Here is a 25424-nt window from a genome sequence, read left to right on the forward strand (position 1 = left end):
ACACAAAGTGAGAATACCTCCAGTGATTCTGCAAGGGTGTGTGCATGTGTGCATGTGTGTGTGTGTGAGTGTGTAAAATGGAAACGAAGTCAGAAGGCCTGCAGAGATTCTGCCAGAGTGTATTTGTGTGTGTAAAAAGGAGAGGAACTCAGAATCCCTCCAGAGAGTCTTCAAGTGTGAGTGTGTGTGTGTGTATATAACGGACACAAAGTCAAAAGACCTGCAGATATTCTGCAAGAGTGTGAGTGTTTGTGTGTGCGTGTAAAAAGGACACGGAATCAGAAGCCCTCCAGACATTCTGCAAGTGTATGAGTGTGTGTGTGTGTGTGTTTAAAAAGGACAAGTAATCAGACGCCCTTCAGAGATTCTGCAAGGGTGCGTGTATGTGTGTGTGTGTGTGTGTGTTTGCCTGTAAAAAGACATTAATTCAGAAACCATCCAGAGATTCTGCAAAGGTGTTTGTGTATGTGCGTGTGTGTGTGTATGTAAAAAGGACACGAAGTCAGAAGCTCTCTAGAGATTCTACCATGGTGTGTGTGTGTGTGTTTGTATAAAAAGTACATGAATTTCGAAGCCCACTAGGGACTCTGCAAGAGTCTGAGTGTGAGTGTGTTTGTGTGTGTGTGTGTAAAAAAGCCATGAAGTCAGAAGCCCTACAGAGTTTCTGCAAGTGAATGAGTGTGAGTTTGTGTGTGTGTGTATGTGTGTAAAAAGGCCATGAAGTCAGAAGCCCTCCAGAGTTTCTGCAAGTGAATGAGTGTGAGTTTGTGTGTGTGTGTGTGTGTGTAAAAAGGCCATGAAGTCAGAAGCCCTCCAGAGATTCTGCAAGGGTATGAGTGTGAGTGTGTGTGTGTGTGTGTGTGTATGAAAAGGACACGGTGTCAGAAGCCCTCAAGAGATTCTGGAAGGTTGTGTGTGAGTGTGTTTAAAAAGGACACGAAGTCAGAAGCTCTCTAGAGATTCTGCAAGTGTCTGAGTGTGAGTGTGTGTGTAAAAAGGACATATAGTCAGAAGCCCTACAGAGCTTCTGCAAGTGTGTGAGTGTGAGTTTGTGTGTGTGTAAAAAGGACACGGAGTCAGAAGATCTCCAGAGATTGTGCAAGGGTGTGTGTGTGTGTGTGTGTGTGTGTAAAAAGGAAAGGAAGTCCGAAGCCCTACAGATATTCTTCAAAGTTTGTGTGTGCGTGAGTGTCTAAAAAGGACACAAAATCTGAAGCCCTCCAGAAATTCTTCAAGTGTCTGTGTGTGTAAAAAGGACACAAAGTGAGAATACCTCCAGAGATTCTGCAAGGGTGTGTGCATGTGTGCATGTGTGTGTATGTGTGTGAATGTGTAAAATTGAAACGAAGTCAGAAGGCCTCCAGAGATTCTGCCAGGGTGTATTTGTGTGTGTAAAAAGGACAGGAACTCAGAATCCCTCTAGAGATTCTTCACGTGTGAGTGTGTGTGTGTGTATAAAAAGGACAAAAAGTCAGAAGACCTGCAGATATTCTGCAAGAGTGTGAGTGTTTGCAAAAAGGACACGGAATCAGAAGCCCTCCAGAGATTCTGCAAGTGTATGAGTGCATGTGTGTGTGTGTTTAAAAAGGACATGAAATCAGACGCCTTCCAGAGATTCTGCAATGGTTTTCTGTGTGTGTGTGTGTCTGTGTGTAAAAAGACATGAAATCAGGCGCCCTGCAGAGATTGAGCAAGGGTGCGTGTATGTGTGTGTGTGTGTGCATGTGTGTGTGTGGAAAAAGGACAGGAAACCGGAAGCGGTTTACAGATTCTGCAAGAGTGTGTGTGTGTGTGTTTGTGCTTGTAAAAAGGACATTAATTCATAAACCCTCCAGAGATTCTACAACCGTGTGTGCGTATATGTGTATGTGTGTGTGTGTGTGTGTGTGTGTAAAAATGCCATGAAGTCAGAAGCCCTCCAGAGATTCTGCAAGGGTATGAGTGTGAGTGTGTGTGTGTGTGTTTCTGTGTGTGTGTATGAAAAGGACACGGTGTCAGAAGCCCTCAAGAGATTCTGGAAGGTTGTGTGTGAGTGTGAGTGAAAAGGACACGAAGTCAGAAGCCCTCCGGGGATTCTGCAAGGGTGTGAGTGTTTTTGTGTGTGTGACTGAAAAGGACACGAAGTCAGAAGCCCTCTAGAGTTTCTGCAGGGGTATGAGAGTGAGTGTGTGTTTGTGTGTGTGTAAAAAGGCCATGAAGTCAGAAGCCCTCCAGAGATTCTGCAAGGATATGAGTGTGAGTATGTGTGTGTGTGTGTGTGTGTGTGTGTATGAACCGGACACGGTGTCAGAAGCCCTCAAGAGATTCTGGAAGGTTGTGTGTGAGTGTGTTTAAAAAGGACACGAAGTCAGAACCTCTCTAGAGATTCTGCAAGTGTCTGAGTGTGAGTGTGTGTGTAAAAAGGACATGTAGTCAGAAGCCCTACAGAGTTTCTGCAAGTGAATGAGTGTGAGTTTGTGTGTGTGTGTGTTTGTAAAAAGGACAGGAATTCAGACGACCTCCAGAGAGTGTGTGTGAGTGTGTAAAAAGGAAAGGAAGTCCGAAGCCCTACAGATATTCTTCAAAGTGTGTGTGTGCGTGAGTGTCTAAAAAGGACACAAAATCAGAAGCCCTCCAGAGATTCTTCAAGTGTCTGTGTGTGTAAAAAGGACACAAAGTGAGAATACCTCCAGAGATTCTGCAAGGGTGTGTGCATATGTGTGTATGTGTGTGAATGTGTAAAATGGAAACGAAGTCAGAAGGCCTCCAGAGATTCTGCCAGGGTGTATTTGTGTGTGTAAATAGGACAGGAACTCAGAATCCCTCTAGAGATTCTTCACGTGTGAGTGTGTGTGTGTGTATAAAAAGGACACAAATTCAGAAGACCTGCAGATATTCTGCAAGAGTGTGAGTGTTTGCAAAAAGGACACGAAATCAGAAGCCCTCCAGAGATTCTGCAAGTGTATGAGTGCATGTGTGTGTGTGTTTAAAAAAGACATGAAATCAGACGCCTTCCAGAGATTCTGCAATGGTTTTCTGTGTGTGTGTGTGTGTGTCTGTGTGTAAAAAGACATGCAATCAGGCGCCCTGCAGAGATTCAGCAAGGGTGCGTTTATATGTGTGTGTGTGTGCATGTGTGTGTGTGGAAAAAGGACAGGAAACTGGAAGCAGTTTACAGATTCTGCAAGAGTGTGTGTGTGTGTTTGTGCTTTTAAAAAGGACATTAATTCATAAACCCTCCAGAGATTCTGCAACCGTATGTGTGTATATGTGTATGTGTGTGTCTGTGTGTGTGTGTAAAAAGGCCATGAAGTCAGAAGCCCTCCAGAGATTCTGCAAGGGTATGAGTGTGAGTGTGTGTGTGTGTGTGTTTCTGTGTGTGTGTATGAAAAGGACACGGTGTCAGAAGCCCTCAAGAGATTCTGGAAGGTTGTGTGTGAGTGTGAGTGAAAAGGACGCGAAGTCAGAAGCCCTCCGGGGATTCTGCAAGGGTGTGAGTGTTTTTGTGTGTGGGACTAAAAAGGACACGAAGTCAGAAGCCCTCTAGAGTTTCTCCAGGGGTATGAGAGTGAGTGTGTGTTTGTGTGTGTGTAAAAAGGCCATGAAGTCAGAAGCCCTCCAGAGATTCTGCAAGGATATGAGTGTGAGTATGTGTGTGTGTGTGTGTGTGTATGAAAAGGACACGGTGTCAGAAGCCCTCAAGAGATTCTGGAAAGTTGTGTGTGAGTGTGTTTAAAAAGGACACGAAGTCAGAACCTCTCTAGAGATTCTGCAAGTGTCTGAGTGTGAGTGTGTGTGTAAAAAGGACATGTAGTCAGAAGCCCTACAGAGTTTCTGCAAGTGAATGAGTGTGAGTTTGTGTGTGTGTGTGTAAAAAGTACAGGAATTCAGACGACCTCCAGAGAGTGTGTCTGAGTGTGTAAAAAGGAAAGGAAGTCCGAAGCCCTACAGATATTCTTCAAAGTTTGTGTGTGCGTGAGTGTCTCAAAAGGACACAAAATCAGAAGCCCTCCAGAGATTCTGTAAGTGTCTGTGTGTGTAAAAAGGACACAAAGTGAGAATACCTCCAGAGATTCTGCAAGGGTGTGTGCATGTGTGTGTGTGTGTGTGTGTGTGTGTGTGTAAAATGGAAACGAAGTCAGAAGGCCTCCAGAGATTCTGCCAGGGGGTATTTGTGTGTGTAAAAAGGACAGGAACTCACAATCCCTCCAGAGAGTCTTCAAGTGTGAGTGTGTGTGTGTGTGTATAAAAAGGACACAAAGTCAAAAGACCTGCAGATATTCTGCAAGAGTGTGAGTGTTTGTGTGTGCGTGTAAAAAGGACACGGAATCAGAAGTCCTCCAGATATTCTGCAAGTGTTTGAGTGCGTGTGTGTGTGTGTTTAAAAAGGACAAGAAATCAGACGCCCTTCAGAGATTCTGCAAGGGTGCGTGTATGTGTGTGTGTGTGTGTGTGTGTGGGTGTGTGTTTGCTTGTAAAAAGACATTAATTCAGAAACCATCCAGAGATTCTGCAACGGTGTTTGTGTATGTGCGTGTATGTGTGTGTGTGTAAAAAAGGACACGAAGTCAGAAGCTCTCTAGAGATTCTACCATGGTGTGTGTGTGTGTGTGTGTGTGTTTGAATAAAAAGTACATGAATTTCGAAGCCCACTAGGGACTCTGCAAGAGTCTGAGTGTGAGTGTGTTTGTGTGTGTGTGTGTAAAAAAGCCATGAAGTCAGAAGCCCTCCAGAGATTCTGCAAGTGTATGAGTGTGAGTGTGTGTGTGTGTGTGTGTATGAAAAGGACACGGTGTCAGAAGCCCTCAAGAGATTCTGGAAGGTTGTGTGTGAGTGTGTTTAAAAAGGACACGAAGTCAGAAGCTCTCTAGAGATTCTGCAAGGGTCTGAGTGTGAGTGTGTGTGTAAAAAGGACATGTAGTCAGAAGCCCTACAGAGCTTCTGCAAGTGTGTGAGTGTGAGTTTGTGTGTGTGTAAAAAGGACACGGAGTCAGAAGATCTCCAGAGATTGTTCAAGGGTGTGTGTGTGTGTGTGTGAGTGTGTAAAAAGGAAAGGAAGTCCGAAGCCCTACAGATATTCTTCAAAGTTTGTGTGTGCGTGAGTGTCTAAAAAGAACACAAAATCAGAAGTCCTCCAGAGATTCTTCAAGTGTCTGTGTGTGTAAAAAGGACACAAAGTGAGAATACCTCCAGAGATTCTGCAAGGGTGTGTGCATGTGTGCATTTGTGTGTATGTGTGTGAATGTGTAAAATTGAAACGAAATCAGAAGGCCTCCAGAGATTCTGCCAGGGTGTATTTGTGTGTGTAAAAAGGACAGGAACTCAGAATCCCTCTAGAGATTCTTCACGTGTGAGTGTGTGTGTGTGTATAAAAAGGACACAAAGTCAGAAGACCTGCAGATATTCTGCAAGAGTGTGAGTGTTTGCAAAAAGGACACGAAATCAGAAGCCCTCCAGAGATTCTGCAAGTGTATGAGTGCATGTGTGTGTGTGTTTAAAAAGGACATGAAATCAGACGCCTTACAGAGATTCTGCAATGGTTTTCTGTGTGTGTATGTGTCTGTGTGAAAAAAGACATGAAATCAGGAACCCTGCAGAGATTCAGCAAGGGTGCGTGTATGTGTGTGTGTGTGTGCATGTTTGTGTGGAAAAAGGACAGGAAACTGGAAGCGGTTTACAGATTCTGCAAGAGTGTGTGTGTTTGTGCTTGTAAAAAGGACATTAATTCATAAACCCTCCAGAGATTCTGCAACCGTGTGTGTGTATATGTGTATGTGTGTGTCTGTGTGTGTGTAAAAAGGCCATGAAGTCAGAAGCCCTCCAGAGATTCTGCAAGGGTATGAGTGTGAGTGTGTGTGTGTGTGTGTGTGTTTCTGTGTGTGTGTATGAAAAGGACACGGTGTCAGAAGCCCTCAAGAGATTCTGGAAGGTTGTGTGTGAGTGTGAGTGAAAAGGACACGAAGTCAGAAGCCCTCCGGGGATTCTGCAAGGGTACGAGAGTTTTTGTGTGTGTGACTAAAAAGGACACGAAGTCAGAAGCCCTCTAGAGTTTCTGCAGGGGTATGAGAGTGAGTGTGTGTTTGTGTGTGTGTAAAAAGGCCATGAAGTCAGAAGCCCTCCAGAGATTCTGCAAGGATATGAGTGTGAGTATGTGTGTGTGTGTGTGTGTGTGTGTGTGTGTGTATGAACAGGACACGGTGTCAGAAGCCCTCAAGAGATTCTGGAAGGTTGTGTGTGAGTGTGTTTAAAAAGGACACGAAGTCAGAACCTCTCTAGAGATTCTGCAAGAGTCTGAGTGTGAGTGTGTGTGTAAAAAGGACATGTAGTCAGAAGCCCTACAGAGTTTCTGCAAGTGAATGAGTGTGAGTTTGTGTGTGTGTGTGTGTGTGTGTGTGTGTAAAAAGGACAGGAATTCAGACAACCTCCAGAGATTGTGCAAGGGTGTGTGTGTGAGTGTGTAAAAAGGAAAGGAAGTCCGAAGCCCTACAGATATTCTTCAAAGTTTGTGTGTGCGTGAGTGTCTCAAAAGGACACAAAATCAGAAGCCCTCCAGAGATTCTGTAAGTGTCTGTGTGTGTAAAAAGGACACAAAGTGAAAATACCTCCAGAGATTCTGCAATGGTGTGTGTGTGTGTGTGTGTGTGTGTGTGTAAAATGGAAACGAAGTCAGAAGGCCTCCAGAGATTCTGCCAGGGTGTATTTGTGTGTGTAAAAAGGACAGGAACTCAGAATCCCTCCAGAGAGTCTTCAAGTATGAGTGTGTGTGTGTGTGTATAAAAAGGACACAAAGTCAAAAGACCTGCAGATATTCTGCAAGATTGTGAGTGTTTGTGTGTGCGTGTAAAAAGGACACGAAATCAGAAGCCCTCCAGACATTCTGCAAGTGTATGAGTGCGTGTGTGTGTGTGTTTAAAAAGGACAAGAAATCAGACGCCCTTCAGAGATTCTGCAAGGGTGCGTGTATGTGTGTGTGTGTGTGTGTGTGTGTGTAAAAAAGGACACGAAGTCAGAAGCTCTCTAGAGATTCTACCATGGTGTGTGTGTGTGTGTGTGTGTTTGTATGAAAATTACATGAATTTCGAAGCCCACTAGGGACTCTACAAGAGTCTGAGTGTGAGTGTGTTTTTGTGTGTGCGTGTAAAAAAGCCATGAAGTCAGAAGCCCTCCAGAGATTCTGCAAGGGTATGAGTGTGAGTGTGTGTGTGTGTGTGTATGAAAAGGACACGGTGTCAGAAGCCTTCAAGAGATTCTGGAAGGTTGTGTGTGAGTGTTTTTAAGAAGGACACGAAGTCAGAAGCTCTCTAGAGATTCTGCAAGGGTCTGAGTGTGAGTGTGTGTGTAAAAAGGACATTTAGTCAGAAGCCCTACAGAGCTTCTGCAAGTGTGCGAGTGCATGTGTGTGTGTGTTTAAAAAGTACATGAAGTCAGACGCCTTCCAGAGATTCTGCAATGGTTTTCTGTGTGTGTGTGTGTGTGTCTGTGTGTAAAAAGACATGAAATCAGACGCCCTGCAGAGATTCAGCAAGGGTGCTTGTATGTGTGTGTGTGTGTATGTGTGTGTGTGGAAAAAGGACAGGAAACCAGAAGCGTTTTACAGATTCTGCAATAGTGTGTGTGTGTTTGTGCTTGTAAAAAGGACATTAATTCATAAACCCTCCAGAGATTTTGCAACCGTGTGTGTGTATATGTGTATGTGTGTGTGTGTGTGTGTGTAAAAAGGCCATGAAGTCAGTAACCCGCCAGAGATTCTGCAAGGGTATGAGTGTGAGTGTGTGTGTGTGTTTCCGTGTGTGTGTATGAAAAGGACACGGTGTCAGAAGCCCTCAAGAGATTCTGGAAGGTTGTGTGTGAGTGTGAGTGAAAAGGACACGAAGTCAGAAGCCCTCTGGGGATTCTGCAAGGGTGCGAGTGTTTTTTTGTGTGTGACTAAAAAGGACACGAAGTCAGAAGCCCTCTAGAGTTTCTGCAGGGCTATGAGAGTGAGTGTGTGTTTGTGTGTGTGTAAAAAGGCCATGAAGTCAGAAGCCCTCCAGAGATTCTGCAAGGATATGAGTTTGAGTATGTGTGTGTGTGTGTGGGGGTGTGTGTGTGTGTGTTTATGAACAGGACACGGTGTCAGAAGCCCTCAAGAGATTCTGGAAGGTTGTGTGTGAGTGTGTTTAAAAAGGACACGAAGTCATAAGCTCTCTAGAGATTCTGCAAGGGTCTGAGTGTGAGTGTGTGTGTAAAAAGGACATGTAGTCAGACGCCCTACAAAGCTTCTGCAAGTGTATGAGTGTGAGTTTGTGTGTGTGTAAAAAGGACACGGAGTCAGAAGATCTCCAGAGATTGTGCAAGGGTGTGTGTGTGTGTGAGTGTGTACAAAAGGACTTGAAGTCAGAAGATCTGTAGTGATTCTGCCATGGTTAGTGTGTATTTTTGTAAAAAGGACACGAACTCAGAAGCTCTCTAGGGATTCTGCAAGGGTCGGAGTGTGAGTGTGCGTGTAAAAAGGACATGTAGTCAGAAGCCCTACAGAGTTTCTTCAAGTGTATGAGTGTGAGTTTGTGGGTGTGTGTGTGTGTGTAAAAAGAACACGAAGTCAGAAGCCCTCTAGAGTTTCTGCAGGGTTATGAGAGTGAGTGTGTGTTTACGTGTGTGTAAAAGGCCATGAATTCAGAAGCCCTCCAGAGATTCTGCAAGGATATGAGTGTGAGTATGTGTGTGTGTGTGTGTGTGTGTATGAACAGGACACGGTGTCAGAAGCCCTCAAGAGATTCTGGAAGGTTGTGTGTGAGTGTGAGTGAAAAGGACACGAAGTCAGAAGCCCTCTAGGGATTCTGCAAGGGTGCGAGTGTTTTTTTTGTGTGTGACTAAAAAGGACACGAAGTCAGAAGCCCTCTAGAGTTTCTGCAGGGCTATGAGAGTGAGTGTGTGTTTGTGTGTGTGTAAAAAGGCCATGTAGTCAGAAGCCCTACAGAGCTTCTGCAAGTGTGTGAGTGTGAGTTTGTGTGTGTGTGAAAAGGACACGGAGTCAGAAGATCTCCAGAGATTGTGCAAGGGTGTGTGTGTGTGTGTGTGTGTGAGTGTCTAAAAAGGAAAGGAAGTCCGAAGCCCTACAGATATTCTTCAAAGTTTGTGTGTGCGTGAGTGTCTAAAAAGGACACAAAATCAGAAGCCCTCCAGAGATTCTTCAAGTGTCTGTGTGTGTAAAAAGGACACAAAGTGAGAATACCTCCAGAGATTCTGCAAGGGTGTGTGCATGTGTGCATGTGTGTGTATGTGTGTGAATGTGTAAAATTGAAACGAAATCAGAAGGCCTGCAGAGATTCTGCCAGGGTGTATTTGTGTGTGTAAAAAGGACAGGAACTCAGAATCCCTCTAGAGATTCTTCACGTGTGAGTGTGTGTGTGTGTATAAAAAGGACACAAAGTCAGAAGACCTGCAGATATTCTGCAAGAGTGTGAGTGTTTGCAAAAAGGACACGAAATCAGAAGCCCTCCAGAGATTCTGCAAGTGTATGAGTGCATGTGTGTGTGTGTTTAAAAAGGACATGAAATCAGACGCCTTACAGAGATTCTGCAATGGTTTTCTGTGTGTGTATGTGTCTGTGTGTAAAAAGACATGAAATCAGGCACCCTGCAGAGATTCAGCAAGGGTGCGTGTATGTGTGTGTGTGTGTGCATGTGTGTGTGTGGAAAAAGGACAGGAAACTGGAAGCGGTTTACAGATTCTGCAAGAGTGTGTGTGTTTGTGCTTGTAAAAAGGACATTAATTCATAAACCCTCCAGAGATTCTGCAACCGTGTGTGTGTATATGTGTATGTGTGTGTCTGTGTGTGTGTAAAAAGGCCATGAAGTCAGAAGCCCTCCAGAGATTCTGCAAGGGTATGAGTGTGAGTGTGTGTGTGTGTGTGTGTGTTTCTGTGTGTGTGTATGAAAAGGACACGGTGTCAGAAGCCCTCAAGAGATTCTGGAAGGTTGTGTGTGAGTGTGAGTGAAAAGGACACGAAGTCAGAAGCCCTCCGGGGATTCTGCAAGGGTACGAGAGTTTTTGTGTGTGTGACTAAAAAGGACACGAAGTCAGAAGCCCTCTAGAGTTTCTGCAGGGGTATGAGAGTGAGTGTGTGTTTGTGTGTGTGTAAAAAGGCCATGAAGTCAGAAGCCCTCCAGAGATTCTGCAAGGATATGAGTGTGAGTATGTGTGTGTGTGTGTGTGTGTGTATGAACAGGACACGGTGACAGAAGCCCTCAAGAGATTCTGGAAGGTTGTGTGTGAGTGTGTTTAAAAAGGACACGAAGTCAGAACCTCTCTAGAGATTCTGCAAGAGTCTGAGTGTGAGTGTGTGTGTAAAAAGGACATGTAGTCAGAAGCCCTACAGAGTTTCTGCAAGTGAATGAGTGTGAGTTTGTGTGTGTGTGTGTGTAAAAAGGACAGGAATTCAGACAACCTCCAGAGATTGTGCAAGGGTGTGTGTGTGAGTGTGTAAAAAGGAAAGGAAGTCCGAAGCCCTACAGATATTCTTCAAAGTTTGTGTGTGCATGAATGTCTCAAAAGGACACAAAATCAGAAGCCCTCCAGAGATTCTGTAAGTGTCTGTGTGTGTAAAAAGGACACAAAGTGAAAATACCTCCAGAGATTCTGCAAGGGTGTGTGCATGTGTGTGTGTGTGTGTAAAATGGAAACGAAGTCAGAAGGCCTCCAGAGATTCTGCCAGGGTGTATTTGTGTGTGTAAAAAGGACAGGAACTCAGAATCCCTCCAGAGAGTCTTCAAGTGTGAGTGTGTGTGTGTGTATAAAAAGGACACAAAGTCAAAAGACCTGCAGATATTCTGCAAGATTGTGAGTGTTTGTGTGTGCGTGTAAAAAGGACACGAAATCAGAAGCCCTCCAGACATTCTGCAAGTGTATGAGTGCGTGTGTGTGTGTGTTTAAAAAGGACAAGAAATCAGACGCCCTTCAGAGATTCTGCAAGGGTGCGTGTATGTGTGTGTGTGTGTGTGTTTGCTTGTAAAAAGACATTAATTCAGAAACCATCCAGAGATTCTGCAACGGTGTTTGTGTATGTGCGTTTGTGTGTGTGTGTGTGTGTGTAAAAAAGGACACGAAGTCAGAAGCTCCTAGAGATTCTACCATGGTGTGTGTGTGTGTGTGTTTGTATGAAAATTACATGAATTTCGAAGCCCACTAGGGACTCTACAAGAGTCTGAGTGTGAGTGTGTTTGTGTGTGTGTGTGTAAAAAAGCCATGAAGTCAGAAGCCCTCCAGAGATTCTGCAAGCGTATGAGTGTGAGTGTGTGTGTGTGTGTGTGTATGAAAAGGACACGGTGTCAGAAGCCCTCAAGAGATTCTGGAAGGTTGTGTGTGAGTGTTTTTAAAAAGGACACGAAGTCAGAAGCTCTCTAGAGATTCTGCAAGGGTCTGAGTGTGAGTGTGTGTGTAAAAAGGACATGTAGTCAGAAGCCCTACAGAGCTTCTGCAAGTGTGTGAGTGCATGTGTGTGTGTGTTTAAAAAGGACATGAAGTCAGACGCCTTCCAGAGATTCTGCAATGGTTTTCTGTGTGTGGGTGTGTGTCTGTGTGTAAAAAGACATGAAATCAGGCGCCCTGCAGAGATTCAGCAAGGGTGCTTGTATGTGTGTGTGTGTGCATGTGTGTGTGTGGAAAAAGGACAGGAAACCAGAAGCGTTTTACAGATTCTGCAATAGTGTGTGTGTGTTTGTGCTTGTAAAAAGGACATTAATTCATAAACCCTCCAGAGATTTTGCAACCGTGTGTGTATATGTGTATGTGTGTGTGTGTGTGTGTGTAAAAAGGCCATGAAGTCAGTAACCCTCCAGAGATTCTGCAAGGGTATGAGTGTGAGTGTGTGTGTGTGTTTCTGTGTGTGTGTGTGTTTCTGTGTGTGTTTCTGTGTGTGTGTTTCTGTGTGTGTGTGTTTCTGTGTGTGAAAAGGACACGGTGTCAGAAGCCCTCAAGAGATTCTGGAAGGTTGTGTGTGAGTGTGAGTGAAAAGGACACGAAGTCAGAAGCCCTCTGAGGATTCTGCAAGGGTGCGAGTGTTTTTTTGTGTGTGACTAAAAAGGACACGAAGTCAGAAGCCCTCTAGAGTTTCTGCAGGGCTATGAGAGTGAGTGTGTGTTTGTGTGTGTGTAAAAAGGCCATGAAGTCAGAAGCCCTCCAGAGATTCTGCAAGGATATGAGTTTGAGTATGTGTGTGTGTGTGTGTGTGTGTGTGTGTGTGTGTGTGTGTGTTTATGAACAGGACACGGTGTCAGAAGCCCTCAAGAGATTCTGGAAGGTTGTGTGTGAGTGTGTTTAAAAAGGACACGAAGTCAGAAGCTCTCTAGAGATTCTGCAAGGGTCTGAGTGTGAGTGTGTGTGTAAAAAGGACATGTAGTCAGACGCCCTACAAAGCTTCTGCAAGTGTATGAGTGTGAGTTTGTGTGTGTGTAAAAAGGACACGGAGTCAGAAGATCTCCAGAGATTGTGCAAGGGTGTGTGTGTGTGTGTGTGTGTGTGAGTGTGTACAAAAGGACTTGAAGTCAGAAGATCTGTAGTGATTCTGCCATGGTTAGTGTGTATTTTTGTAAAAAGGACACGAACTCATAAGCTCTCTAGGGATTCTGCAAGGGTCGGAGTGTGAGTGTGTGTGTAAAAAGGACATGTAGTCAGAAGCCCTACAGAGTTTCTTCAAGTGTATGAGTGTGAGTTTGTGGGTGTGTGTGTGTGTAAAAAGAACACGAAGTCAGAAGCCCTCTAGAGTTTCTGCAGGGTTATGAGAGTGAGTGTGTGTTTACGTGTGTGTAAAAGGCCATGAAGTCAGAAGCCCTCCAGAGATTCTGCAAGGATATGAGTGTGAGTATGTGTGTGTGTGTGTGTGTATGAACAGGACACGGTGTCAGAAGCCCTCAAGAGATTCTGGAAGGTTGTGTGTGAGTGTGTTTTAAAAGGACATGAAGTCAGAAGCTCTCTAGAGATTCTGCAAGGGTCTGAGTGTGAGTGTGTGTGTAAAATGGACATGTAGTCAGAAGCCCTACAGAGCTTCTGCAAGTGTGTGAGTGTGAGTTTGTGTGTGTGTAAAAAGGACACGGAGTCAGAAGATCTCCAGAGATTGTGCAAGGGTGTGTGTGTGTGTGTGTGAGTGTGTAAAAAGGAAAGGAAGTCCGAAGCCCTACAGATATTCTTCAAAGTTTGTGTGTGCGTGAGTGTCTAAAAAGGACACAAAATCAGAAGCCCTCCAGAGATTCTTCAAGTGTCTGTGTGTGTAAAAAGGAGACAAAGTGAGAATACCTCCAGAGATTCTGCAAAGGTGTGTGCATGTGTGCATGTGTGTGTATGTGTGTGAATGTGTAAAATTTAAACGAAGTCAGAAGGCCTCCAGAGATTCTGCCAGGGTGTATTTGTGTGTGTAAAAAGGACAGGAATTCAGAATCCCTCTAGAGATTCTTCACGTGTGAGTGTGTGTGTGTGTATAAAAAGGACACAAAGTCAGAAGACCTGCAGATATTCTGCAAGAGTGTGAGTGTTTGCAAAAAGGACACGGAATCAGAAGCCCTCCAGAGATTCTGCAAGTGTATGAGTGCATGTGTGTGTGTGTTTAAAAAGGACATGAAGTCAGACGCCTTCCAGAGATTCTGCAATGGTTTTCTGTGTGTGTGTGTGTCTGTGTGTAAAAAGACATGAAATCAGGCGCCCTGCAGAGATTCAGCAAGGGTGCGTTTATGTGTGTGTGTGTGCATGTGTGTGTGTGTGGAAAAAGGACAGGAAACCAGAAGCGTTTTACAGATTCTGCAAGAGTGTGTGTGTGTTTGTGCTTGTAAAAAGGACATTAATTCATAAACCCTCCAGAGATTTTGCAACCGTGTGTGTGTATATGTGTATGTGTGTGTAAAAAGGCCATGAAGTCAGTAACCCTCCAGAGACTCTGCAAGGGTATGAGTGTGAGTGTGTGTGTGTGTGTTTCTGTGTGTGTGTATGAAAAGGACACGGTGTCAGAAGCCCTCAAGAGATTCTGGAAGGTTGTGTGTGAGTGTGAGTGAAAAGGACACGAAGTCAGAAGCCCTCTGGGGATTCTGCAAGGGTGCGAGTGTTTTTTTGTGTGTGACTACATAGGACACGAAGTCAGAAGCCCTCTAGAGTTTGTGCAGGGCTATGAGAGTGAGTGTGTGTTTGTGTGTGTGTAAAAAGGCCATGAAGTCAGAAGCCCTCCAGAGATTCTGCAAGGATATGAGTTTGAGTATGTGTGTGTGTGTGTGTGTGTGTGTGTGTGTGTGTGTGTTTATGAACAGGACACGGTGTCAGAAGCCCTCAAGAGATTCTGGAAGGTTGTGTGTGAGTGTGTTTAAAAAGGACACGAAGTCAGTAGCTCTCTAGAGATTCTGCAAGGGTCTGAGTGTGAGTGTGTGTGTAAAAAGGACATGTAGTCAGACGCCCTACAAAGCTTCTGCAAGTGTATGAGTGTGAGTTTGTGTGTGTGTAAAAAGGACACGGAGTCAGAAGATCTCCAGAGATTGTGCAAGGGTGTGTGTGTGTGTGAGTGTGTACAAAAGGACATGAAGTCAGAAGATCTGTAGTGATTCTGCCATGGTTAGTGTGTATTTTTGTAAAAAGGACACGAACTCAGAAGCTCTCTAGAGATTCTGCAAGGGTCGGAGTGTGAGTGTGTGTGTAAAAAGGACATGTAGTCAGAAGCCCTACAGAGTTTCTTCAAGTGTATGAGTGTGAGTTTGTGTGTGTGTGTGTGTGTGTGTGTGTGTAAAAAGAACACGAATTAAGAAGCCCTCTAGAGTTTCTACAGGGTTATGAGATTGAGTGTGTGTTTACGTGTGTGTAAAAGGCCATGAAGTCAGAAGCCCTCCAGAGATTCTGCAAGGATATGAGTGTGAGTATGTGTGTGTGTGTGTGTGTGTGTGTGTGTGTATGAACAGGAAACGGTGTCAGAAGCCCTCAAGAGATTCTGGAAGGTTGTGTGTGAGTGTGTTTAAAAAGGACACAAAGTCAGAAGCTCTCTAGAGATTCTGCAAGTGTCTGAGTGTGAGTGTGTGTGTAAAAAGGACATGTAGTCAGAAGCCCTACAGAGTTTCTGCAAGTGAATGAGTGTGAGTTTGTGTGTGTGTGTAAAAAGGACAGTAATTCAGACGACATCCAGAGATTGTGCAAGGGTGTGTGTGTGTGTGTGAGTGTGTAAAAAGGAAAGGAAGTCCGAAGCCCTACAGATATTCTTCAAAGTTAGTGTGTGCGTGAGTGTCTAAAAAGGACACAAAATCAGAAGCCCTCCAGAGATTCTGCAAGTGTCTGTGTGTGTAAAAAGGACACAAAGTGAGAATACCCCCAGAGATTCTGCAAGGGTGTGTGCATGTATGCATGTGTGTCTGTGAGTGTGTAAAATGGAAACGAATTCAGAAACCCTCCAGAGATTCTGCCAGGGTGTATTTGTGTGTGTAAAAAGGACAGGAACTCAGAATCCCTCCAGAGATTCTTCAAGTGTGATTGTGTCTGTGTCATAAAAAGGACACAAAGTCAGAAGACCTGCAGATATTCTGCAAGTGTGTGAGTGTTTTTGTGTGTGTGTAAAAATGACACGGAATCAGAAGCCCTCCAGAGATTCTGCAAGTGTATGAGTGCGTGTGTGTGTTTAAAAAGGACATGAAATCAGACGCCCTTCAGAGATTCTGCAAGGGTGCGTATATGTGTGTGTGTGTGTGTGTGTGTGTGTGTGTGTTTGCTTGTAAAAAGACATTAATTCAGAAACTATCCAGAGATTCTGCAACGGTGTTTGTATATGTGCATGTGTGTGTGTGTGTGTGTGTAAAAAGGACACGAAGTCAGAAGCCCTGTAGAGATTCTACCATGGTGTGTGTGTGTGTGTGTTTGTATAAAAAGTACATGAATTTAGAAGCCCACTAGGGACTCTGCAAGAGTCTGAGTGTGAGTGTGTTTGTGTGTGTGTGTGTAAAAAAGCCATGAAGTCAGAAGCCCTCCAGAGATTCTGCAAGGGTATGAGTGTGAGTGTGTGTGTGTATGAAAAGGACACGGTGTCAGAAGCCCTCAAGAGATTCTGGAAGGTTGTGTGTGAGTGTTTTTAAAAAGGACACGAAGTCAGAAGCTCTCTAGAGATTCTGCAAGGGTCTGAGTGTGAGTGTGTGTGTAAAAAGGACATGTAGTCAGAAGCCCTACAGAGCTTCTGCAAGTGTGTGAGTGTGAGTTTGTGTGTGTGTAAAAAGGACATGGAGTCAGAAGATCTCCAGAGATTGTTCAAGGGTGTGTGTGTGTGTGTGTGTGTGAGTGTGTAAAAAGGAAAGGAAGTCCGAAGCCCTACAGATATTCTTCAAAGTTTGTGTGTGCGTGAGTGTCTAAAAAGGACACAAAATCAGAAGTCCTCCAGAGATTCTTCAAGTGTCTGTGTGTGTAAAAAGGAGACAAAGTGAGAATACCTCCAGAGATTCTGCAAGGGTGTGTGCATGTGTGCATGTGTGTGTATGTGTGTGAATGTGTAAAATTGAAACGAAGTCAGAAGGCCTCCAGAGATTCTGCCAGGGTGTATTTGTGTGTGTAAAAAGGACAGGAATTCAGAATCCCTCTAGAGATTCTTCACGTGTGAGTGTGTGTGTGTGTGTGTATAAAAAGGACACAAAGTCAGAAGACCTGCAGATATTCTGCAAGAGTGTGAGTGTTTGCAAAAAGGACACGGAATCAGAAGCCCTCCAGAGATTCTGCAAGTGTATGAGTGCATGTGTGTGTGTGTGTGTGTGTGTTTAAATAGGACATGAAATCAGACGCCTTCCAGAGATTCTGCAATGGTTTTCTGTGTGTGTGTGTGTGTCTGTGTAAAAAGACAAGAAATCAGGTGCCCTGCAGAGATTCTGCAAGGGTGCGTGTATGTGTGTGTGTGTGCATGTGTATGTGTGGAAAAAGGACAGGAAACCAGAAGCGTTTTACAGATTCTGCAAGAGTGTGTGTGTGTGTGTGTGTGTTTGTGCTTGTAAAAAGGACATTAATTCATAAACCCTCCAGAGATTCTGCAACCGTGTGTGTGTATATGTGTAAGTGTGTGTGTGTGTGTGTGTGTGTGTGTGTAAAAAGGCCATGAAGTCAGAAGCCCTCCAGAGATTCTGCAAGGGTATGAGTGTGAGTGTGTGTGTGTGTGTTTCTGTGTGTGTGTATGAAAAGGACACGGTGTCAGAAGCCCTCAAGAGATTCTGGAAGGTTGTGTGTGAGTGTGAGTGAAAAGGACACGATGTCAGAAGCCCTCCGGGGATTCTGCAAGGGTGCGAGTGTTTTTGTGTGTGTGACTAAAAAGGAGACGAAGTCAGAAGCCCTCTAGGGTTTCTGCAGGGGTATGAGAGTGAGTGTGTGTTTACGTGTGTGTAAAAAGGCCATGAAGTCAGAAGCCCTCCAGAGATTCTGCAAGGATATGAGTGTGAGTATGTGTGTGTGTGTGTGTGTGTGTGTATGAACAGGACACGGTGTCAGAAGCCCTCAAGAGATTCTGGAAGGTTGTGTGTGAGTGTGTTTAAAAAGGACACGAAGTCAGAACCTCTCTAGAGAATCTGCAAGGGTCTGAGTGTGAGTGTGTGTGTAAAAAGGACATGTAATCAGAAGCCCAACAGAGTTTCTGCAAGTGTATGAGTGTGAGTTTGTGTGTGTGTAAAAAGGACACGGAGTCAGAAGACCTCCAGAGATTGCGCAAGCGTGTGTGTGTGTGTGAGTGTGTAAAAAGGAAAGGAAGTCCGAAGCCCTACAGATATTCTTCAAAGTTTGTGTGTGCGCGTGTGTCTAAAAAGGACACAAAATCAGAAGCCCTCCAGAGATTCTGCAAGTGTCTGTGTGTGTAAAAAAGACAAAAAATGAGAATACCTCCAGAGATTCTTCAAGGGTGTGTGCATGTGTGTGAGTGTGTAAAATTGAAACGAAGTCAGAAGGCCTCCAGAGATTCTGCCAGGGTGTATTTGTGTGTGTAAAAAGGACAGGAACACAGAATCCCTCTAGAGATTCTTCAAGTGTGAGTGTGTGTGTATAAAAAGGACACAAAGTCAGAAGACCTGCAGATATTCTTTAAGAGTGTGAGTGTTTGCAAAAAGGACACGGAATCAGAACCCCCCAGAGATTCTGCAAGTGTATGAGTGCATGTGTGTGTGTGTGTGTGTGTTTAAAAAGGACATGAAATCAGACGCCTTCCAGAGATTCTGCAATGGTTTTCTGTGTGTGTGTGTGTCTGTGTGTGTGTGTAAAAAACATGAAATCAGGTGCCCTCCAGAGATTCTGCAAGGGTGCGTGTATGTGTGTGTGTGTTCATGTGTGCGTGTGGAAAAAGGACAGGAAACCAGAAGCCTTTTACAGATTCTGCAAGAGTGTGTGTGTGTGTGTGCGTTTGTGCTTGTAAAAAGGACATTAATTTAGAAACCCTCCAGAGATTCTGCAACCGTGTGTGTGTATATGTGTATGTGTGTGTGTGTGTGTGTGTGTGTGTAAAAAGGCCATGAAGTCAGAAGCCCTGCAGAGATTCTGCAAGGGTATGAGTGTGAGTGTGAGTGTGTGTGTATGAAAAGGACACGGTGTCAGAAGCCCTCAAGAGATTCTGGAAGGTTGTGTGTGAGTGTGAGTGAAAAGGACACGAAGTCCGAAGCCCTTCAGGGATTCTGCAAGGGTGCGAGTCTTTTTGTGTGTGTTAAAAAAAGGGACACGAAGTCAGAAACCCTCTAGAGTTTCTGCAGGGGTATGAGCGTGAGTGTGTGTTTGTGTGTGTGTAAAAAGGCCATGAAGTCAGAAGCCCTCCAGAGATTCTGCAAGGATATGAGTGTGAGTATGTGTGTGTGTGTGTGTGTGTATGAACAGGACACGGTGTCAGAAGCCCTCAAGAGATTATGGAAGGTTGTGTGTGAGTGTGTTTAAAAAGGACACGAAGTCAGAAGCTCTCTAGAGATTCTGCAAAGGTCTGAGTGTGAGTGTGTGTGTAAAAAGGACATGTAGTCAGATGCCCTACAAAGCTTCTGCAAGTGTATGAGTGTGAGTTTGTGTGTGTGTAAAAAGGACACGGAGTCAGAAGATCTCAAGAGATTGTGCAAGGATGTGTGTGTGTGTGTGAGTGTGTATAAAGGACATGAAGTCAGAAGGCCTGTAGTGATTCTGCCATGGTTTGTGTGTATTTTTGTAAAATGGACACGAAGTCAGAAGCTCTCTAGGGATTCTGCAAGGGTCGGAGTGTGAGTGTGTGTGTGTAAAAAGGACATGTAGTCAGATACGCTACAAAGCTTCTGCAAGTGTATGAGTGTGAGTTTGTGTGTGTGTAAAAAGGACACGGAGTCAGAAGACCTCCAGAGATTGTGCAAGGGTGTGTGTGTGTGTGAGTGTGTAAAAAGGAAAGGAAGTCCGAAGCCCTACAGATATTCTTCAAAGTTTGTGTGTGTGTGAGTGTCTAAAAAGGACACAAAATCAGAAGCCCTCCAGAGATTCTGCAAGTGTCTGTGTGTGTAAAAAGGACACAAAGTGAGAATACCTCCAGAGATTCTGCAAGGGTGTGTGCATGTGTGCATGTGTGTGTGTGTGTGAGTGTGTAAAATGGAAACGAAGTCAGCAGGCCTGCAGAGATTCTGCCAGGGTGTATTTGTGTGTGTAAAAAGGACAGGAACTCAGAATCCCTCCAGAGATTCTTCAAGTGTGAGTGTGTGTGTGTGTATAAAAAGGACACAAAGTCAGAAGACCTGCAGATATTCTGCAAGAGTGTGAGTGTTTGTAAAAAAGACACGGAATCAGAAGCCCTCCAGAGATTCTGCAGGTGTATGAGAGCATGTGTGTGTGTGTGTTTAAAAAGGACATGAAATCAGACGCCTTCCAGAGATTCTGCAATGGTTTTCTGTGTGTGTGTGTGTGTCTGTGTGTGTGTGTAAAAAGACATGAAATTAGGTGCCTTGCAGAGATTCTGCAAGGGTGTGTGTAGGTGTGTGTGTGTGCATGTGTGCGTGTGGAAAAAGGACAGGAAACCAGAAGCCTTTTACAGATTCTGCAAGAGTGTGTGTGTGTGTGTGTGTGTGTGTAAAAAGGCCATGAAGTCAGAAGCCCTCCAGAGATTCTGCAAGGGTATGAATGTGAGTGTGTGTGTGTGTGTTTCTGTGTGTGTGTATGAAAAGGACACGGTGTCAGAAGCCCTCAAGAGATTCTGGAAGGTTGTGTGTGAGTGTGAGTGAAAAGGAGAAGAAGTCAGAAGGCCTCCGGGGATTCTGCACGCGTGTGAGTGTTTTTGTGTGTGTGACTAAAAAGGACACGAAGTCAGAAGCCCTCTAGAGTTTCTGCAGGGGTATGAGAGTGAGTGTGTTTTTGTGTGTGTGTAAAATGTAAACGAAGTCAGTTGCCCTTCAGAGATACTGCAAGGGTGTGTGTGTGTGTGTAAAAAGGACACGACATCAGAAGCCCTTCAGAGATTGTACAAGGGCATGAGTGTGGGTTTGTGTGTGTGAGTGTGTAAAACGGACAAAGTCAGAAGCCCTCCAGAGATTCTGCAATGGTTTTCTCTGTGTGTGTGTGTTTAAAAAGGACATGAAGTCAGAAGACCTCTAGGGATTCTGCCATGGTGTGTGTGTGTTTTTATAAAAAGGACACGAAATCAGAAGCTCTCTAGAGATTCTGCAAGGGTCTGAGTGTGAGTGTAAGAAGGACATGTAGTCAGAAGCCCTACAGAGTTTCTGTAAGTTAATGAGTGTGAGTTTGTGTGTGTTTGTGTGTAGAAAGGACAGGAATTCAGACGACCTCCAAAGATTGTGCAAGGGTGTGTGTCTGTGTGAGTGTGTAAAAAGGAAAGGAAGTCCGAAGCCCTGCAGATATTATTCAAAGTTTGTGTGTGCGTGAGTGTCTAAAAAGGACACAAAATCAGAAGCCCTCCAGAGATTCTGTAAGTGTATGAGTGCGTGTGTGTGTTTAAAAAGGACATGAAATCAGACGCCCTTCAGAGATTCTGCAAGGGTGCGTATATGTGTGTGTGTGTGTGTGTGTGTGTGTGTGTGTGTGTTTGCTTGTAAAAAGACATTAATTCAGAAACTATCCAGAGATTCTGCAACGGTGTTTGTATATGTGCATGTGTGTGTGTGTGTGTGTAAAAAGGACACGAAGTCAGAAGCCCTGTAGAGATTCTACCATGGTGTGTGTGTGTGTGTGTGTTTGTATAAAAAGTACATGAATTTCGAAGCCCACTAGGGACTCTGCAAGAGTCTGAGTGTGAGTGTGTTTGTGTGTGTGTGTGTAAAAAAGCCATGAAGTCAGAAGCCCTCCAGAGATTCTGCAAGGGTATGAGTGTGAGTGTGTGTGTGTATGAAAAGGACACGGTGTCAGAAGCCCTCAAGAGATTCTGGAAGGTTGTGTGTGAGTGTTTTTAAAAAGGACACGAAGTCAGAAGCTCTCTAGAGATTCTGCAAGGGTCTGAGTGTGAGTGTGTGTGTAAAAAGGACATGTAGTCAGAAGCCCTACAGAGCTTCTGCAAGTGTGTGAGTGTGAGTTTGTGTGTGTGTAAAAAGGACATGGAGTCAGAAGATCTCCAGAGATTGTTCAAGGGTGTGTGTGTGTGTGTGTGTGAGTGTGTAAAAAGGAAAGGAAGTCCGAAGCCCTACAGATATTCTTCAAAGTTTGTGTGTGCGTGAGTGTCTAAAAAGGACACAAAATCAGAAGTCCTCCAGAGATTCTTCAAGTGTCTGTGTGTGTAAAAAGGAGACAAAGTGAGAATACCTCCAGAGATTCTGCAAGGGTGTGTGCATGTGTGCATGTGTGTGTATGTGTGTGAATGTGTAAAATTGAAACGAAGTCAGAAGGCCTCCAGAGATTCTGCCAGGGTGTATTTGTGTGTGTAAAAAGGACAGGAATTCAGAATCCCTCTAGAGATTCTTCACGTGTGAGTGTGTGTGTGTGTGTATAAAAAGGACACAAAGTCAGAAGACCTGCAGATATTCTGCAAGAGTGTGAGTGTTTGCAAAAAGGACACGGAATCAGAAGCCCTCCAGAGATTCTGCAAGTGTATGAGTGCATGTGTGTGTGTGTGTGTGTGTGTGTTTAAATAGGACATGAAATCAGACGCCTTCCAGAGATTCTGCAATGGTTTTCTGTGTGTGTGTGTGTGTCTGTGTAAAAAGACATGAAATCAGGTGCCCTGCAGAGATTCTGCAAGGGTGCGTGTATGTGTGTGTGTGTGCATGTGTATGTGTGGAAAAAGGACAGGAAACCAGAAGCGTTTTACAGATTCTGCAAGAGTGTGTGTGTGTGTGTGTGTGTGTGTGTTTGTGCTTGTAAAAAGGACATTAATTCATAAACCCTCCAGAGATTCTGCAACCGTGTGTGTGTATATGTGTAAGTGTGTGTGTGTGTGTGTGTGTGTAAAAAGGCCATGAAGTCAGAAGCCCTCCAGAGATTCTGCAAGGGTATGAGTGTGAGTGTGTGTGTGTGTGTTTCTGTGTGTGTGTATGAAAAGGACACGGTGTCAGAAGCCCTCAAGAGATTCTGGAAGGTTGTGTGTGAGTGTGAGTGAAAAGGACACGATGTCAGAAGCCCTCCGGGGATTCTGCAAGGGTGCGAGTGTTTTTGTGTGTGTGACTAAAAAGGAGACGAAGTCAGAAGCCCTCTAGGGTTTCTGCAGGGGTATGAGAGTGAGTGTGTGTTTACGTGTGTGTAAAAAGGCCATGAAGTCAGAAGCCCTCCAGAGATTCTGCAAGGATATGAGTGTGAGTATGTGTGTGTGTGTGTGTGTGTGTGTATGAACAGGACACGGTGTCAGAAGCCCTCAAGAGATTCTGGAAGGTTGTGTGTGAGTGTGTTTAAAAAGGACACGAAGTCAGAACCTCTCTAGAGAATCTGCAAGGGTCTGAGTGTGAGTGTGTGTGTAAAAAGGACATGTAATCAGAAGCCCAACAGAGTTTCTGCAAGTGTATGAGTGTGAGTTTGTGTGTGTGTAAAAAGGACACGGAGTCAGAAGACCTCCAGAGATTGCGCAAGCGTGTGTGTGTGTGTGAGTGTGTAAAAAGGAAAGGAAGTCCGAAGCCCTACAGATATTCTTCAAAGTTTGTGTGTGCGCGTGTGTCTAAAAAGGACACAAAATCAGAAGCCCTCCAGAGATTCTGCAAGTGTCTGTGTGTGTAAAAAAGACAAAAAATGAGAATACCTCCAGAGATTCTTCAAGGGTGTGTGCATGTGTGTGAGTGTGTAAAATTGAAACGAAGTCAGAAGGCCTCCAGAGATTCTGCCAGGGTGTATTTGTGTGTGTAAAAAGGACAGGAACACAGAATCCCTCTAGAGATTCTTCAAGTGTGAGTGTGTGTGTATAAAAAGGACACAAAGTCAGAAGACCTGCAGATATTCTTTAAGAGTGTGAGTGTTTGCAAAAAGGACACGGAATCAGAACCCCCCAGAGATTCTGCAAGTGTATGAGTGCATGTGTGTGTGTGTGTGTGTGTTTAAAAAGGACATGAAATCAGACGCCTTCCAGAGATTCTGCAATGGTTTTCTGTGTGTGTGTGTGTCTGTGTGTGTGTGTAAAAAACATGAAATCAGGTGCCCTCCAGAGATTCTGCAAGGGTGCGTGTATGTGTGTGTGTGTTCATGTGTGCGTGTGGAAAAAGGACAGGAAACCAGAAGCCTTTTACAGATTCTGCAAGAGTGTGTGTGTGTGTGTGTGCGTTTGTGCTTGTAAAAAGGACATTAATTTAGAAACCCTCCAGAGATTCTGCAACCGTGTGTGTGTATATGTGTATGTGTGTGTGTGTGTGTGTGTGTGTGTAAAAAGGCCATGAAGTCAGAAGCCCTGCAGAGATTCTGCAAGGGTATGAGTGTGAGTGTGAGTGTGTGTGTATGAAAAGGACACGGTGTCAGAAGCCCTCAAGAGATTCTGGAAGGTTGTGTGTGAGTGTGAGTGAAAAGGACACGAAGTCCGAAGCCCTTCAGGGATTCTGCAAGGGTGCGAGTCTTTTTGTGTGTGTTACTAAAAGGGACACGAAGTCAGAAGCCCTCTAGAGTTTCTGCAGGGGTATGAGCGTGAGTGTGTGTTTGTGTGTGTGTAAAAAGGCCATGAAGTCAGAAGCCCTCCAGAGATTCTGCAAGGATATGAGTGTGAGTATGTGTGTGTGTGTGTGTGTGTATGAACAGGACACGGTGTCAGAAGCCCTCAAGAGATTATGGAAGGTTGTGTGTGAGTGTGTTTAAAAAGGACACGAAGTCAGAAGCTCTCTAGAGATTCTGCAAAGGTCTGAGTGTGAGTGTGTGTGTAAAAAGGACATGTAGTCAGATGCCCTACAAAGCTTCTGCAAGTGTATGAGTGTGAGTTTGTGTGTGTGTAAAAAGGACACGGAGTCAGAAGATCTCAAGAGATTGTGCAAGGATGTGTGTGTGTGTGTGAGTGTGTATAAAGGACATGAAGTCAGAAGGCCTGTAGTGATTCTGCCATGGTTTGTGTGTATTTTTGTAAAATGGACACGAAGTCAGAAGCTCTCTAGGGATTCTGCAAGGGTCGGAGTGTGAGTGTGTGTGTGTAAAAAGGACATGTAGTCAGATACGCTACAAAGCTTCTGCAAGTGTATGAGTGTGAGTTTGTGTGTGTGTAAAAAGGACACGGAGTCAGAAGACCTCCAGAGATTGTGCAAGGGTGTGTGTGTGTGTGTGAGTGTGTAAAAAGGAAAGGAAGTCCGAAGCCCTACAGATATTCTTCAAAGTTTGTGTGTGTGTGAGTGTCTAAAAAGGACACAAAATCAGAAGCCCTCCAGAGATTCTGCAAGTGTCTGTGTGTGTAAAAAGGACACAAAGTGAGAATACCTCCAGAGATTCTGCAAGGGTGTGTGCATGTGTGCATGTGTGTGTGTGTGTGAGTGTGTAAAATGGAAACGAAGTCAGCAGGCCTGCAGAGATTCTGCCAGGGTGTATTTGTGTGTGTAAAAAGGACAGGAACTCAGAATCCCTCCAGAGATTCTTCAAGTGTGAGTGTGTGTGTGTGTATAAAAAGGACACAAAGTCAGAAGACCTGCAGATATTCTGCAAGAGTGTGAGTGTTTGTAAAAAAGACACGGAATCAGAAGCCCTCCAGAGATTCTGCAGGTGTATGAGAGCATGTGTGTGTGTGTGTTTAAAAAGGACATGAAATCAGACGCCTTCCAGAGATTCTGCAATGGTTTTCTGTGTGTGTGTGTGTGTCTGTGTGTGTGTGTAAAAAGACATGAAATTAGGTGCCTTGCAGAGATTCTGCAAGGGTGTGTGTAGGTGTGTGTGTGTGCATGTGTGCGTGTGGAAAAAGGACAGGAAACCAGAAGCCTTTTACAGATTCTGCAAGAGTGTGTGTGTGTGTGTGTGTGTGTGTAAAAAGGCCATGAAGTCAGAAGCCCTCCAGAGATTCTGCAAGGGTATGAATGTGAGTGTGTGTGTGTGTGTTTCTGTGTGTGTGTATGAAAAGGACACGGTGTCAGAAGCCCTCAAGAGATTCTGGAAGGTTGTGTGTGAGTGTGAGT

The sequence above is a fragment of the Tenrec ecaudatus genome, chromosome 14, assembly GCF_050624435.1.
Source record: "Tenrec ecaudatus isolate mTenEca1 chromosome 14, mTenEca1.hap1, whole genome shotgun sequence".
In the NCBI taxonomy this organism is placed as follows: domain Eukaryota; kingdom Metazoa; phylum Chordata; class Mammalia; order Afrosoricida; family Tenrecidae; genus Tenrec; species Tenrec ecaudatus.